The 16,201-nt window shown below is 38.9% G+C and overlaps 1 protein-coding gene across 3 annotated transcripts in view; it reads right to left on the bottom strand.

Moving 5' to 3' along the window:
* Nucleotides 1-16,201, bottom strand: part of Dh44 (diuretic hormone 44) — a 641,673-nt gene that overhangs the window by 235,643 nt on the left and 389,829 nt on the right. The gene's annotated exons all lie outside the window — the stretch shown is intronic.

Genomic DNA, 16,201 nt, shown 5'->3' with positions numbered 1-16,201 from the left:
AACTGCCTACTCTAAAATATTTACATTTTTTACCATTACATTTCTTCGGTAAGGGTATTATTCATTTATTTATTTATTTATTTATTTATTCGTTCATTTATTTATTTATTTATTTATTTAATTTATTTATTGTTCAACAGGTATTCGCCCATTTACAGAATATTTCCATTTCTTATTTCTAATGTTGTAAACAATACACAAATAAAAACAAAAATGTATGTTCAGTCCTCAGCCCTAAGGCTGGTTGGATCCTCAACAGCTCTGCCATCAGCTGTCATAGATGGCCTAGGCATCACTGAAGAGGCGTACTAGGGAAATGAGGAGTGAGGTAGTTTCCCGTTGCTTTCCTCACCGAGCCAGAAGTTGCTATTACATATCAGTCTACCAAGCCTACTGAAATGCATGCACCAACCAGCCCTATGAGCAACATTTTCACACCATTCATAGCAGGGACTGGCTGCAGAAGGAATGGCATTACTAGCATCGCTCATACCTTAGTCACTTTCATATTGTCAAAGCCAAGGATAAGACAGCGACAGATCAATGAAAGTAACAAAATTGCTCTAGCCCATACCAGAAGACATAGTGCAGCGTAAACACTAGGTCCTGCCAGCAAAGGCATAAAACAATAGTATGATACCTAATACTACACTTATCAACTACACACAGTGGTAAGTGTGTGTTTCAAGTTAATACTTTAATTTCTCCTAAAATATACATTGTTACTATAAATTATTTTTTTGCTGTTTGTTTTACGTCGCACCGCCACAGATAGGTCTTCTGGCGACGATGGAAGAGGAAATGCCTAGGAATTGGAAGGAAGCGGCCGTGGCCTTAATTAAGGTACAGCCCCATTATTTGCCTGGTGTGAAAATGGGAAACCGCGGAAAACCATCTTCAGGGCTGCCGACAGTGGTGTTCGAACACACTATCTCCCGGATGCGAGCTCACAGCTGTGCGCTTCTAACCGCACGGCCATAAATTAATCTAAGGACTAAACTATTCCTGCTACACAAATATGGTACTCTGTTTAATTAGTATCTTCTCTCCGTATGAGTTCCCTTCTGACTGATCTTAACAAGGTACTCTCTTCGTGAAGTGTTGAATTCATATGGTGATTTGTGTTTGACTTTTAAATAAAGAAAGTTAAATTATTTCTCTTACTTCCAAACGGTGCATGCAGGTTTATTAGTGGAGAAACTCTCGGTTATCTGCTTTACCCTTCAGAAGTCTATGTAGGTATTTCACACTCGTTAATGTTTTCCTAGTTTGCAACTTATGTATCCCAAAATGTGTTATTAAGTCATTATATGGTACATATTATTTAGAGATACTGAAATACAAATATCTTAGAAAATTTGCTTGAACATTTTCTCTCTCTTTTATCTTTTTATTACATGATGAATTCCAGACAATAGATCCATATTATATTACTGTTCTAAGTAGTAAAATGTATACCTGTATAATGGTTTTGATATTTTTGAATTTGTTTAGGTTTCTACAGGCCTTATTTACGCCGTTATTTATGTATTTAACGCAAGTTTACTATCAAATATTACTCCTAAATCCTTCTTTACTTTAACTCCTTTTAGGCTGATACTGTTCATTTAATAAGAATGAATTTTTGGTTGTCTTTTTCTAGTAAATGTCATTGGCTCAGATTTAACTGTGAATTGAAAGGAATTGTATTTTCTCTAACAGTACTCGATGTACCACATCAACTGGTGTACCCCTAATGTTTATGCAAATCTCATACCAGAACTGTTGTGCATGCAGAAATTTGCTTGTTAATTGCTTCAGCAAGCTCGCATTCTCTCCTTTTACTGCCTTAAATTCCAGACTCAATTCATCATTAAATAGGAGCATAGCACCTCCTCTATTCTGTAACCTGCTGGTTGAGAATTGCAGAGCGCATCTGTCAATGTGAGAATCTGGTGACATCTAGCGGGTTAACCTGGGCAAATTAATTATCTTAACCTCTAAGTTAGGGAGGATGGCGCGGCTCCACAACAAACTGCCTCATCCCTTTCTCCGCCGAACAATGACACTGAACTCTTCACAAAGACTTACCCTACCTCTCGTCTCGTCTCGTCTCGTCTCGTATTTTACGAGATAAAGGCGGTAATTCTCAAGACAGAACCAACTTTGAGAGGGAGGAGGCAGTCAGCTGATAATAAATACAACTGCTTACCTTTAAGTTCACTAATATTTCAACTGTATTTACAGTCATTCTAACAACTGAAATATGGAAACACAAGTAATTAAATGCGTATCGAATTTCATCCTAGGACAATCTTACAAATACATAATATGTTATACACAACATATTCTATTAACTGTCTAATTGCGGTATTAGAAACGTCGGAATTTAATAATAATAATAATAATAATAATAATAATAATAATAATAATAATAATAATAATAATAATAATAATAATTGTACCGCGCGGTACACCCCTAAGTTACACCGCAGTATTAAATCTTGCGTCAATAAATCCTCCTCTACAGGAAAAACTCTGAACATTAATAACTGGATCAACTCATAAGTTTCTCAGAAGATGTCACTACCGTACATTTTGTGATTACGAAGTTGTCAATACTGTGTGGATTTCAATTTGTTTTGTTTTCCATTGATCAAGGTTTGGACATTGTCTCATAGATGTCTCTACTAAAAAAACTATGATCATGCACCCTGGTGCGAAGTGAAGGAACTTTCTTGAAGATATTTTGTACTCATAAGTTTTCTTATTACTAAATTTCGTTCTTTCATTTGTGGGTTGGCAATATTAATCTTTTCTTTCCACCAGTTTTGAAGTTAGCCAATCAATTATTTCTGTAATTAATTTTTGACCAATTGTGTCCTTCTTCTGCGATTTTGTGTGTAACTGTGTACTGTAGCCAATAAACGCCTGTGGGTGTGTCTTAATCATTCATGAAAGGTCTCGAATCTACTTCGAGGGTATAAAAACTTCTGATTTTCTTGTCTCTGGGCCACTTCATCAACTTCTACCTTAGTGTATGGACATGCAGCAGGACGCGGGAAGCGCCTCTTTCATCAGGCAGCAGCTCTTCAATAAGGTAATGGCCCTTTAACATCTTTATTTTCTTGCTAGCTCAGCAGTTTAACCCTCGGGAAAGGTCCGAATCCCTTTACAATGTAAACTATCTTTCTGATATGTAATTTTTCTTTGCCCTTTGATGTAAAAACTTCATTAAATCTGTAACTGCAATTCGGGGATAGAGAGTGCTTTACCCTCTCGAGCTCCCCTTCATATTGATTGGAGGTGACTACGTTTTGTAACTGGTTTTCTTCTTTTCTGTAATGTCTTAACATTTTCTTATACGAATCACCTCCATAGTTTGGGAATAGCCCCTGTTTCATCGGCCCAGTGCGTCTTAGGTTTTAAGAAGTTTCATATAGGAGTGCAAGTACACGCCTCCATTCATCTTTGTTTTTTAGGCCATTTACTTAACCTGTTCTTTTCTGCTAAGGCCCAGTAGGTTGGATACAAGATACCCCTGTTTCCTGTGCCTTGAGGGCAGTTAATAGTAAAGTCTGTTATGGCCTTTAATAGGCTCAGAAAATTGAGTTCCGGTCAGCTCTTTTATTTGAGGTAAACGTGCCTCAGAGAGGCTTGATATTCAAAGTTGGGAGTAAGTGCTCCATGTATGGAGGGGATTTCTGCCTTTTATAAATATGTGGTTGTGGGCTGAGAGCTCAGAAATTGTAAAAATTGAGGCTTGAAGCCCAGATTGTTAACTTGTCTCTAAATCTTGGCTTTCCTGGTCTTGTACCGGAGTGTCGGTTATTTGTTGACTTGTTAAATTTTGAAATTCTACGTGAAAATTGTTAAGTTTTGCTATTTTCGAAAATATAACCTTTAATGCAATTTTAATTTATATCTCGGCCTTGTAGTTAGACCCATTCACGCCGGCACCTTCTTTCACCTCTGCCGATCCACTAAACCACGGTAATAATAATAATAATAATAATAATAATAATAATAATAATAATAATAATAATAATAATAATAATAATAATAATTTAATCCACTGTTCCAGCCCTTCAGGCAAGCAACTCAATGTTGAAAACATCCTAGGGACATGAACTACGAATTTTAAGTACATAAAATATAAAGTATTAGAATATATTCTTTATTTATACCTAAAAATTACAATCCCTTTCTTAATCGGAGGATGGTTGCCTAGTTGTACTCCCTCTTAAAACAATAATCACCACCAACATCTTAATCATTGTTATCCCGTCGATTAGATTAGCAGTTTGCCTTTTTCTACCACTACGAGCGCTGATGTGAGTCAATGCAGAGTTTCACTTAAGCCCTTATAAGTACATTATGTGTGGACATATTTCAAAAAGTCAAAAAAACTCGAGAGGGTATTGAACCAAGGAACACATTACAGAAAGAATAATGTAAATAAGTTAATTTGGCTAGGATTTGAATTTAAAAAAAACGAGTAAAGAAACGAGCGATCTTAGGCTGTTTTTTCGGAGTTGCATTTAGGCCGGAAGTGATTTTCGAAATTTGTTTTTCAAGTTTGATAGAGCTATTCAAGACTCTCAATTTTAAAAATCATTCTGGGCCCTTTAATTCAATCTTCGGCACAATTGAGGAAATTTCGTAATTTTACGTTTTTCGTAGTATGGATCCCTACATTTTCTGCTAAGAAATGAATTTAACATTAAGATAATAATAATAATAATAATAATAATAATAATAATAATAATAATAATAATAATAATAATAAATTCGTACATTTGAGAGAAACAATACAAGAAGATGGGTTTGAAAAAGTCCGCCGTAGAATAAAGGGTACACAAGATGGTAAAAGCATACGATATAATAAGGAATATCTACAATAAAAAGTGTTTATCTAAAAACCTCAGAATACAGCACAGTAGTCAAACCGGAATACCTATACGCGAGTGAACGTCTAGTACTGAAGTACAATTTGAATAAATTAGAAGTATCGGAAAGGAAAATTGTACGGAAAGTACTCGGTCCGCTAAGACGTAAATCAAAAATTCCTGCAAACAGAGATAGGACGAATAGAAACGGTCAAGAAGTTCAAGTACCTTGACGAGACCATACAGGAGAATGGTCTAGAAAAAGCTGCAGTGGAAGATCGGATCTCAAAATTGGAGAGAACATATGACTTGACAAAAGCAGCTACAACAAGAAGTACTTAAAATAAAACATGACAACACCGCTTTCAAAACACAATTCCTGGCCGTGAACTACAAGCTGGAGAATCTAGAGGTCTTGGAAAGAAGAATCCTTAGAAAATGTAGGGGAGCTGTCCAAAATGAAAGCGGATGGAAACTGCGGAGCAAAAAAAGAAGTTTACCAGAAGGTGGAAAGAATCTCGGAGACCATGAAGAAACCCCAATCGATACCGTGCATGTTATGCTACAGCCTCCACCCACAGGGGGACGACTCTAGTAAGAGAATTCATGAATTTAGACTTTTCCTGCTTAGTCCATAACGCCGAGCATTGCTAACTCGCAAATAGTGTTTAATCTTGTTAACTGGCGATGTATTTTGTCATGATTGTCTTAAGGTGTAAACAGGCCTGGTCATCGGACCATATTGACAAGGAAAATTTTGAAGATGATTATTAAAGCCCGGATTTTTATGCAGTAACAGGTTAGATTGTAAACTTATTTGGTTAGTAGGAAGTGTCGGCCACCCGCTCTTCCATATTGTAGCAACAGTCACATAAATTATAGCAGTTCTGATGGGCCGTACCCCTGATGTTTATGCAAACCTCATAGCATAGTCGTTGTGAAGGTAGACTATACTTGCTACTCGCTTCAGTAAGTTTGCATTCTAACCTATTAATGCATAAAAATCCGGTTCTTAATGCTTATAAAAACGAGAAAAAATCTTTAAGGAACGATTGCTTGAAAACTAAGACAAGACGGAGCCATGGGAGAAAGGAGGACTCACTTTAGATTAGATGCCCTAATATCAGAGAGTCAGAAGATAACTAAATGAAGGCCTACAATATAAAAAGCTCCTAAAAATGATCAAGAATAACATTATATTGACTATTATTTGTTATGATGTGCTTTGTGTCATCTGCTCCCACTCATCTCCGATAAATGGGATTACTGCTGCGTACCGAGTATAACACCCTGCCTGGATGTGAGCGGGAAGTAATTGGGAAGTTAGAAAACTTTCTTCTTTAGCATGCCAATCCCCTGGTTAATAAATTTTCTGATACTACTGGTACGTAACACATTGGTTCATCATAGTATTCCAGCTATTCGATCCCTACTCTGAGGCAACGAACTATTAGAATGAGCACTGTGCACACTTAACGGAATAATGGCAGATGAGTGTTCACGGCTTTCTATGGCCTGGTCATTCCAGCACTGGAACTTTGGACTGTTCGTTAAAAGTTAGAAAATGTGCGATTTTTGCATTTGACTGAATATTTCCTATGACAGCATTGCTTTTAATCGTGGAATTCCTACCAACGTCATTGTAATGACCAATGATGATATCAGTTGGGAAAAAGCACAAAGACAGTCCTACGGAGGATGTAAAAAGGTAGATGGAGAGTGAATGTCTGCCATTATAATGAAAACTGCCCGACTCGATTCTGAGTGGGAGTAGGCAAGAGGGCCTGCCATTGCACTGAAAATTCCCTAACCCATTCTTCACATGAGCAAAGACGTATGGTGACTTCCCCGTCGCGTTTCTCGGGTAATGTTAAGAGCTATACGGTTTAATACAATCTTACTCACAACGTGTAAACTACATAACCTAGAATTCTGTGTAAAGTGTAGAATTCCGTAGCGAAGCACGGGTACATCAGCTAGTAATAGACTAATAATAATAATAAAAGCAACATAACAAAAATCTCCGCTAGAAGTGGAAAACGGCTCACCTTCACAGGTGTTCTCCTTCAAATACCTTGGAGAAATTACACTACCATTGGGACTATTCAGTAGGGTCAACATATAAAGAGCCACTAAACTCCATAAGAAGTACAGACTAACGTGGAATTACTACAACGAAAGAGTCATATCGCGTAACTCAAAGTTACGACACTACAAGGCAGTTGCTCTGCCGGAAGCTTTACACGCCTCAGAAAACATATCCGTTGGAAGTCACTCTAAAATTACGGAAATTGAAAATCAAGAAAGGAAAATTATCCGAAAATTTATGGTCCGACGAGAGAAAATGGAATGTGGATTAAGAGAACAGCGCACCTCTACTCATTAACTGACAGATTCACTGATACCGCACGCAAGAGACGCCTGAAATTCTATGGCCATATCTATATAATGGATAGCGACAAACTCACCGAACGATTATTTAAAGTGACCAACTCAAAGAAGATCAAAATAAGCTGGCTAGAAGAAACTAAGCTGGACATACAAAGAAATGAATATCACGAACAACATCAGAGAAGATCGTGAAGCCTTTAGTACAATAACAGCCAAGCACAAATTCGTGGAGAGACCTAAAAAGAAAACTTGTAACAAGTGGTCCACCGGGCGAGTTGGCCGTACGCGTAGAGGCGCGCGGCTGTGAGCTTGCATCCGGGAGATAGTAGGTTCGAATCCCACTATCGGCAGCCCTGAAGATGGTTTTCCATGGTTTACCATTTTCACACCAGGCAAATGCTGGGGCTATACCTTAATTAAGGCCACGGCCGCTTCCTTCCAACTCCTAGGCCTTTCCTATAATATCGTCGCCATAAGACCTATCTGTGTCGGTGCGACGTAAAGCCCCTAGCAAAAAAAAAAAAAAAAAAGTGGTCCACAGAACGCAAGATGCAACACAGTGTATTCATGACGAGACTTTGGCAGGATGAGAAAACGAAAACTATCAGGCCAAGGAATAAGTTCAAACGCGTTCTCTGAATGGACATAAGAACGAAAGGAAGATGAAGAGGAATAGCAACAGCAGTTTCATTTTTACATTTCATCTGAGGCCATTTCAGTCGTACTTTTCGTTCACTGATCAGACAGTGATGTATACACTGGGAATCAAATAATGGATGTGCGCTTAATTACTTTTAGTTGAAGGAATCGCTCTATTTTTATAAGTAAGTTTGTTCAATCAATCAATAAATCAATCACTACTGATCTGCATTTAGGGCAGTCGCCCAGGTGGCAGATTCCCTATCTGTTATTTTCCTAGCCTTTTCTTAAATGATTGCAAAGAAATTGGAAATTTGTTGAACATCTCCCTTGGTAGGTTATTCCAATCCCTAACTCCCCTTCCTATAAACGAATATTTGCCCCAATTTGTCCTTTTGAATTCCAACTTTATCTTCATATTGTGATCTTTCCTACTTTTAAAGACACCATCCAAACTTATTCGTCTACTGATGTCCTCCCACGCCATCTCTCCACTGACAGCTCGGAACATACCACTTAGTCGAGCAGCTCGTCTCCTTTCTCCAAGTCTTCCCAACACAAACTTTGCAACATTTTTCTAACGCTACTCTTTTGTCGGACATCGCCCAGAACAAATCGAGGTGCTTTTCTTTGGATTTTTTCCAGTTCCTGAATCAAGTAATCCTGGTAAGGGTCCCATACACTGGAACCATACTCTAGATGGGGTCTCAACAGAGACAAATATGCTCTCTCCTTTACATCCTTACTACAACCCCTAAATACTCTCATAACCATGTGCAGAGATCTGTACCCTTTATTTACAATCATATTTATGTGATTACCCCAATGAAGATCTTTCCTTATGTTAATACCTAGGTATTTACAATGATCTCCAAAGGGAACTTTCACCCCATCAATGCAGTAATTAAAACTGAGAGGACTTTTCCTATTTGTGAAACTCACAACCTGACTTTTATCCCCGTTTATCATCATACCATTGCCTACTGTCCATCTCACAACATTATCGAGGTCATTTTGCAGTTGCTCACAATCTTGTAACTTATATATTACTCTGTACAGAATAACATCATCTGCGAAAAGCCTTATCTCTGATTCCACTTCTTTACTCATATCATTGATATATATAAGAAAACATAAAGGTCCAGTAATACTGCCTTGAGGAATTCCCCTGTTAATTATTACAGGGACAGAAAAAGCTTCGCCTACTCTAATTACCTGAGTTCTATTTTCTAGAAATATAGCCACCCATTCAGTCACTCTTTTTTCTAGTCCAATTGCACTCAGTTTTGCCAGTAGTCTCCCCTGATCTACCCTATCAAATGCCTTAGATAAGTCAATCGCAATACAGTCCAATTGACCTCCTGAATCCAGGATATCTGCTATATCTTGCTTGAATCCTACAAGTTGGGCTTCAGTGGAATAACCTTTCCTAAACCCAAATTGCCTTCTATCAAACCAGTTATTAATTTTGCAAACATGTCTAATATAATCAGAAAGAATGCTTTCCCAAAGCTTACATACAGTGCATGTCAAACTGACTGGCCTGTAATTTTTTATGTCATCGCTCGTAAAAGAGACTTCATGTGAGAATATTTGTAGACAGACACAGTCGAGCAATATGATGATTACGTTCCAGTGTCATCCATCATACAGATAACTCATGGCATTAAAGAATCTCCTGGGAGGTAGGAATATTATTAGTAAGAGAGCTCTGAATTTTGATGTGTTGCCTACCTATGATTCAACAGGGGTTTGGATCTGTTGCGAATGACAATGCTCACGTTGGTATATTTGAATGAACTGTCAGTTTCTTATGTTCTTACGATTAAGCCTCGGAATTTTAGGCGACACTAAGTTAGAATGCAAACTGATATGACTAGTATGAGGCGTCGGCTAGTTCTTTTTTGGTTCAAAAGTTCGTTCTTGTCATATCCCTGAACATTGACCATTCCTCCTGGGACATACTGTACAGTGAGTAGTGCATACTAAAGATCTTCCAACAAACAAAATATTACAAAAATAATATATACATTCATGTCCATAAGTTGAGAAATCTTCGAGATCTACGAGATAGCATTGCATCATGGCGATGATGTGAGATCTAAACTGTGGCTGGACAACACGAAAAGATATGACAAACCGGGCAGCTCAGCTCAAGACCGATTGTTATTATTATTATTATTATTATTATTATTATTATTATTATTATTATTATTATTATTATTATTATTATTCAGTTCTGTCTCTTTCATTCACCCACCAACCATTATTTTCCCCTGTGGGTTGAGGCGGCAGAATAACATCTACGGTAACAACTGCCTGTCGTAAGAGGCGACTAAAAGAGACCTCAGGGGCTCTTAAATTACTTACGAAAAGACTTCATAAACAACCGATAGGCAAACTGGCACCTAAATGTATATCAGTGGTTATGATTGATTGATTGATTGATTAATTGATTGATTGTGTGTGTGTGTGGGTGGGTGTGGTTTGGTTGGTGACCACGGGGCTCTTACTGAGTCCAGACATTGCTTGCACTTACTTGTGCCAGGCTCTCACTTTCATCTATCCTATCCTACCTCTCTTAGTCAACTCTTGTTCTTTTCTAAGCCCGACGGTATGCCAGGGCTAGGGAGTCTTTCATTTTCACGCCCTTCGTGGCCCTTGTCTTTCTTCGTCCGATCCCATTCTTCGAAGAGTCGTACTTCTAAAAAGTTTTCCCTCTGATTAGTCTTTAAAGAGGGCGGTTGCTCAGTTGTACCTTCTCTTAAAATAATCACAATTTGCTTAACGTCGCACCGACTCACATAGGTCTTATGACGACGATGGGATAGGAAAGGCCTAGGAATGGGAAGGAAGTGGCCGCGATCTTAATTAGGTACAGTCCCAGAATTAGCCTGGTGTGAAAATGGGAAACCACGGAAAACCATATTCAGACTTGCTGCCAGTGGGGTTCGAACCAACTCGTCTGGTCTCTTAAAATAGTAATCACCAAATTTTCTTTCCTTTTTTTCAAACCTCATTGATTTGTATGGACCATTTACACATTTTGGGTACGATGCGCTTTGGTATCACCCAAAAATATCACTATAAAATTTGTCACAAATGGAACATAATAATTGCTTTTACACATATCAAGTGAAAAATCTGCGGCAAATTAAGAAATACCGTCGTTATTTGAGAAATATTAAAACATACTTAAGGCTTGTAGACAGGACTGGTTTATGTCGTACTGCGCTGCTGGTGTCGTCTTTTGTTACTTTCTTCAGGTCCAGGGCTAGCACCGTGGAATGGGAGTGCTATGTCTGTGCATTCTCATTACCTTTGTCCATATGACTAGAGCGGCTAGTTGAAACAGCAAAATGGAGGTCAACAGAAAAATAGCATGATCCCTGGACCAATAAATCACTAGTCCATACAATTTTTCTTATGTACATTGGCCATACCATTTTGTCGCCTATTAAATATTGCATATCGCGATACAATTCAGGAAATGATGTCATTGACAAGTGAAGCAATGAAACGAAAGCAAAGAACTTCAGTGAACACAGATATCACACACGAAATTGTTGAAAGTGTAAGACAAAAGACATACTGTGAGCGCAACACCAAATGTACTTGTAAAGTGGTAAAGTACGTATACATAATATTCTCCAAAAATCAAATATTTCTTAATTTGCCGCAGATTTTTCACTTGATATGTGTAAAAGCAATTATTATGTTCCATTTGTGACAAATTTTATAGTGATATTTGGGTGATACCAATGCGCACTATGCCCCACATTTTCTTCGCTGGGGAAAGAACCACTGTCACAAAATATCATCAATAGCATCATCATCAGTGTTGACAACTCTAGCTATCTGGAGGTTTTTTTTTTTTTGGTAGTCATTTAGCGGCAGAATTTCAAAGATAGTGACTCGCGATTTCGCCGTTTATAGAACATTCTGGCGAATTCGAATTTTGTGACTTGATCAATTTGGTGAGCCAAGTAGTCAGCACTAGCATTGCGCCTCTGATAATGGCACGGGGGCGTGATGCAGCATCTTAATCTGTGTATTTTATTCAGTGACATCTGAGTGGCATGACTCATTCACACGTGCGGACAGTCCGATCGTCTCACTCACACACACAGAGAGTCTCTCTTCAGGAACGAAGATAGGCAATTTTAATTTATCTATGATGAGATCCATTAATCGTAGACAGTATTTGGAAAAATTTTCGATTCATTATTTTGAAAGCATTCTCTATTCGACTGCCTCATTGATTCAAATGAATAATCGAATGGAAAAATAATCAAACAAAATGAAATAACCGAATTCGCGATTATTTTGTATCGGAGCCGGGCTGAGTGGCTCGGGCGGTTAAGGCGCTGCCCTTCTAACCCCAACTTGACAGGTTCAATCTTGGCTCAGTGCGGTGGTATTTGAAGGTGCTCAAATACGTCAGCATCGTGTCGGTAGGTTTAATAGCACGTAAATGAGCTCCTACGGGACTAAATTCCGAAAACCGTAAAAGTATTTAGTGGGACGTAAAGCAATTATTATTATTATTATTATTATTATTATTATTATTATTATTATTATTATTATTATTATTATTATTATTGTACTCGATTACCCCATCACTAGTCTAAGGGACCTTATCTGCCCGTTACCCGCAGGACCAAGGCTAGCTTCCCGACCACGTTAGGCATTTTGTTCTTGGACTTTCGGGATTGTTTGAGGTTTACCCAGCCTACGCGATTACAATTGAGGAGCTACCTGACGGTGAGATAGCGGTCGCGGACTAGAAAACCAAGAATAACGGCCGAGATGATTCCTTGGACTGACCACGCTTCACCTTGAAATTTGCTGACATTTGGGTGTGTACTCAAGATATCTTATTCATAAGTTAGAAGCAACAGACCTGAATGTAGCGAGAATGTTCGCAGGTACAAACAGGTGGAAACAATGGCGGGAGGATACTCGGAATGGTGAGATAAAAGGCTTAGTTAGGAATGAACTGGACGGATGAAGCTGTACGCATAAACCGGCTTCGGTGGTGGGGTCATGTAAGGCGAATTGAGGAGGATAGGTTACATAGGAGAATAATTGACTAGAGGGAGAAAAAGAAAACGATGGTTAGACTCAGTTTCTAACGATTTAAAGATACGAGATATAAAACTAAACGAGGACGCAGAACTAGTTACAAATTGAGGATTGTGGCGGCTGCTAGTAAATCCACGGTGGCTTGCAGACGGAACGCTGAAAGGCCTAGTCACGGAAGACTATACATTGTAAGGCAAGTATCAACGCTCTATTCCCTTTTGGCTTTTTTAATGGCTCATCACTGCTGCCAACTTGACTAGTTACATATTGAAATCACGAGACATAACCATCAACAAACTAACCTCAGTGTAAGTATCAATAATGGAGGTTCCCTTACGCAAGTAAGTGATCATTCAAGATATTCATAATTAAGTCGGTTTTAATAATAATAATAATAATAATAATAATAATAATAATAATAATAATAATAATAATAATGATATTTGCTTAACGTCCCACTAACTACTTGTACGGTTTTCGGACATGCCGAGGTGCCGGAATTTAGTCCATCAGGAGTTCTTTTACGTGCCAGTAAATCTACCGACACGAGGCTGACGTATTTGAACACCTTCAAATATCACCGGACTGAGCCAGGATCGAACCTGCCAAGTTAGGGTCAAAAGGCCAGCGCCTCAACCATCTCAGCCCGGCACTAGTGAGTAACAATATAGCAGTGGCAATACATATTTCTCACCAAGTCACGAAATAAACAATGACTGTATAGTGCCAAGGTGCCAGATTAATAGTAACTCTTAAGACGTCGTATCAGAAGGGTTCCTAAACAGTATGGTTAGTTACACTGAATCGAACCTAACAGTTAGGGTGTATTCTGCCCGCAGGCAGGTCCGAACCTCCGCAGAGTGTGCCTGAGCCGGAGTTTACGTACTGTAGGGTGGCCAGTTCCTTTCCACTCCACCATTCCCTTACCTCCACCAACAGCGCTTGGCAACCCACCCAAATCTTGACCACGCCAAATATTGCTTAACTTCGGAGATCTCACGGAATCTGGTGTTTCAACACGGCTACGGCCGTTGGCTAACAGTTAGACAGTAACTATCTATTACTACCCTCACTGTCCGGCTCCATGGCTAAATGGTTAGCGTGCTGGGCTTTGGTCGTATGGGGTCTCGGGTTCGATTCCCGGCAGGGTCGGGAATTACAACCATCATTGGTTAATTTCGCTGGCACGGCGGCTGGGTGCATGTGTCGTCTTCATCATTATTTCATCCTCATCACGACGCGCAGGTTGCCTAAGGGGGTCAAATCAAAAGACCTGCACATGGCGAGCCGAACATGTATGCGAACACTCCCGGCAAAAACAAAAGCCATAGGCTATTTCATTTCATTTACTACCTTCAGTATTAAGAGGGGAGAAAGAGTAAGGTTGTGCCCTTAGTGAGTATATGTTGGGTTGAGCAGCGATCGCTTTGGTAGGCTGCTGGAAGCACAAAAGCTAACCCGTTAAAGATGAGAACATTGGAGCTAATACTGACTGTATTGAAACTTGAGTCGAGGGCGTAGCCTATATTCCCGAAGATATATGAATGTATAAGAGAGACGTAGTGTTCTATAGGAAAGGTTAACAGAGCTGGGAACGGTATACGTAGGGGATGCTGTATGTTATATTTACTTGATTGAGCAGAAGGTAAGAAAGAATGTTGCGCAAAGTGTGTTTCTATGGCAACTGAAGTGAACGACGCCTCCTCCTTCAGAATACATCACAGCGCCGTTCCATTTGAGGAACGAGAAACAGAACTCTGTGTTTGGCAGCTTACTGTGATAAGCTTCACGGAGTTTCTGGTCTGTTTTATCACGAAGTTTCATTATCTGATGGACTGCACTGCTTCTGTCACTCTTCTCCTAACCTCATACCTTAATTTTCAGAGGGCTACATTTAGCGGGAGGATTTTACATGACAGGGGTGTTAATGTAGCTGTTCGTAAAGACGAATTATCTAATTAGAAGAGAAAGTAGGCCAAGGCGTCAGAAATGTCAATATATATTGTTGTTTGTTTTTATTTTGTGACTATGTGGTGCAAAATAAAATAGAATGTCTATAAATGTATAGAAATGTAAATATAATCAATTAACTAGAGCAAGATCACAATTAATATATAAAAATTTCACTGTGTGTTTAAAACCTGATGCCTTGCACCTCCATAAAATTGCTTGGCATTCATATTTGCAGCAATTTAAAATGGAACAAACACGCTGAGGAAATAAGGTGCAAATCATATAGAGGCTTGGGATTCATCCGCAGATCTTTACTGGGAGCCAGAAAGAAAGCAGTTCAAACGGCCTATTTCGCATGAGTACGGCCAGTACTGTTGTACGGGCTTCCTTCCTGGAATCCCCACTACAGTGGAGAACATGACGAAAGTAGAGGGAGTTCAACGCTGAGCAGAACGACTAATTACTCAACACGGTAATTTAAATACAGCCAGTTTACTGACCCCAATAAGAGCTCTCTGTAAAGACATGTAGGAACACGTGAAGCAATCCTGACTTTACGTCTGATCTTAGAGGATCGAATCAAGAAGGACAAGGCCACGTACATGGCATTCGTAGATCTAGAAAAGGCATTCAATAATGTTGATTGGACCAAGCTATTTATGATTCTGAAGATGATAGGGATCAGATACCGAGAACGAAGAATTATCTACAATCTGTATAAAAATCAGTCTGCAGTGATAAGAATCGAGGGCTTTGAAAAAGAAGCAGCAATCCAGAAAGGAGTGAGGCAAGGCTGCAGTTTGTCCCCTCTCCTTTTCAATGTTTACATAGAACAGGCAGTAAAGGAAATCAAAGAGAAATTTGGGAAGGGAATCACAGTCCAAGGAGAGGAAATCAAAACCTTGAGATTTGCCGATGATATTGTTATTTTATCTGAGACTGCAGAAGATCTCGAGAAGTTGCTGAATGGTATGGATGAAGTCTTGGGTAAGGAGTACAAGATGAAAATAAATAAGTCCAAAACAAAAGTAATGGAGTGCAGTCGAACGAAGGTAGGTGAAGGAGGAAATATTAGATTAGGAAATGAAGTCTTAAAGGAAGTAGGTAAATATTGTCACTTGGGTAGTAAAATAACTAACGATGGCAGAAGTAAGGAGGACATAAAATGCAGACTAGCACAAGCAAGGAAGAGCTTTCTTAAGAAAAGAAATTTGCTCACTTCAAACATTGATATCGGAATTAGAAAGATGTTTTTGAAGACTTTT

Source organism: Anabrus simplex, chromosome 14 (genome assembly GCF_040414725.1).
Source record: "Anabrus simplex isolate iqAnaSimp1 chromosome 14, ASM4041472v1, whole genome shotgun sequence".
NCBI lineage: Eukaryota > Metazoa > Arthropoda > Insecta > Orthoptera > Tettigoniidae > Anabrus > Anabrus simplex.
This window is presented reverse-complemented; position numbering and strand designations above follow the sequence as displayed.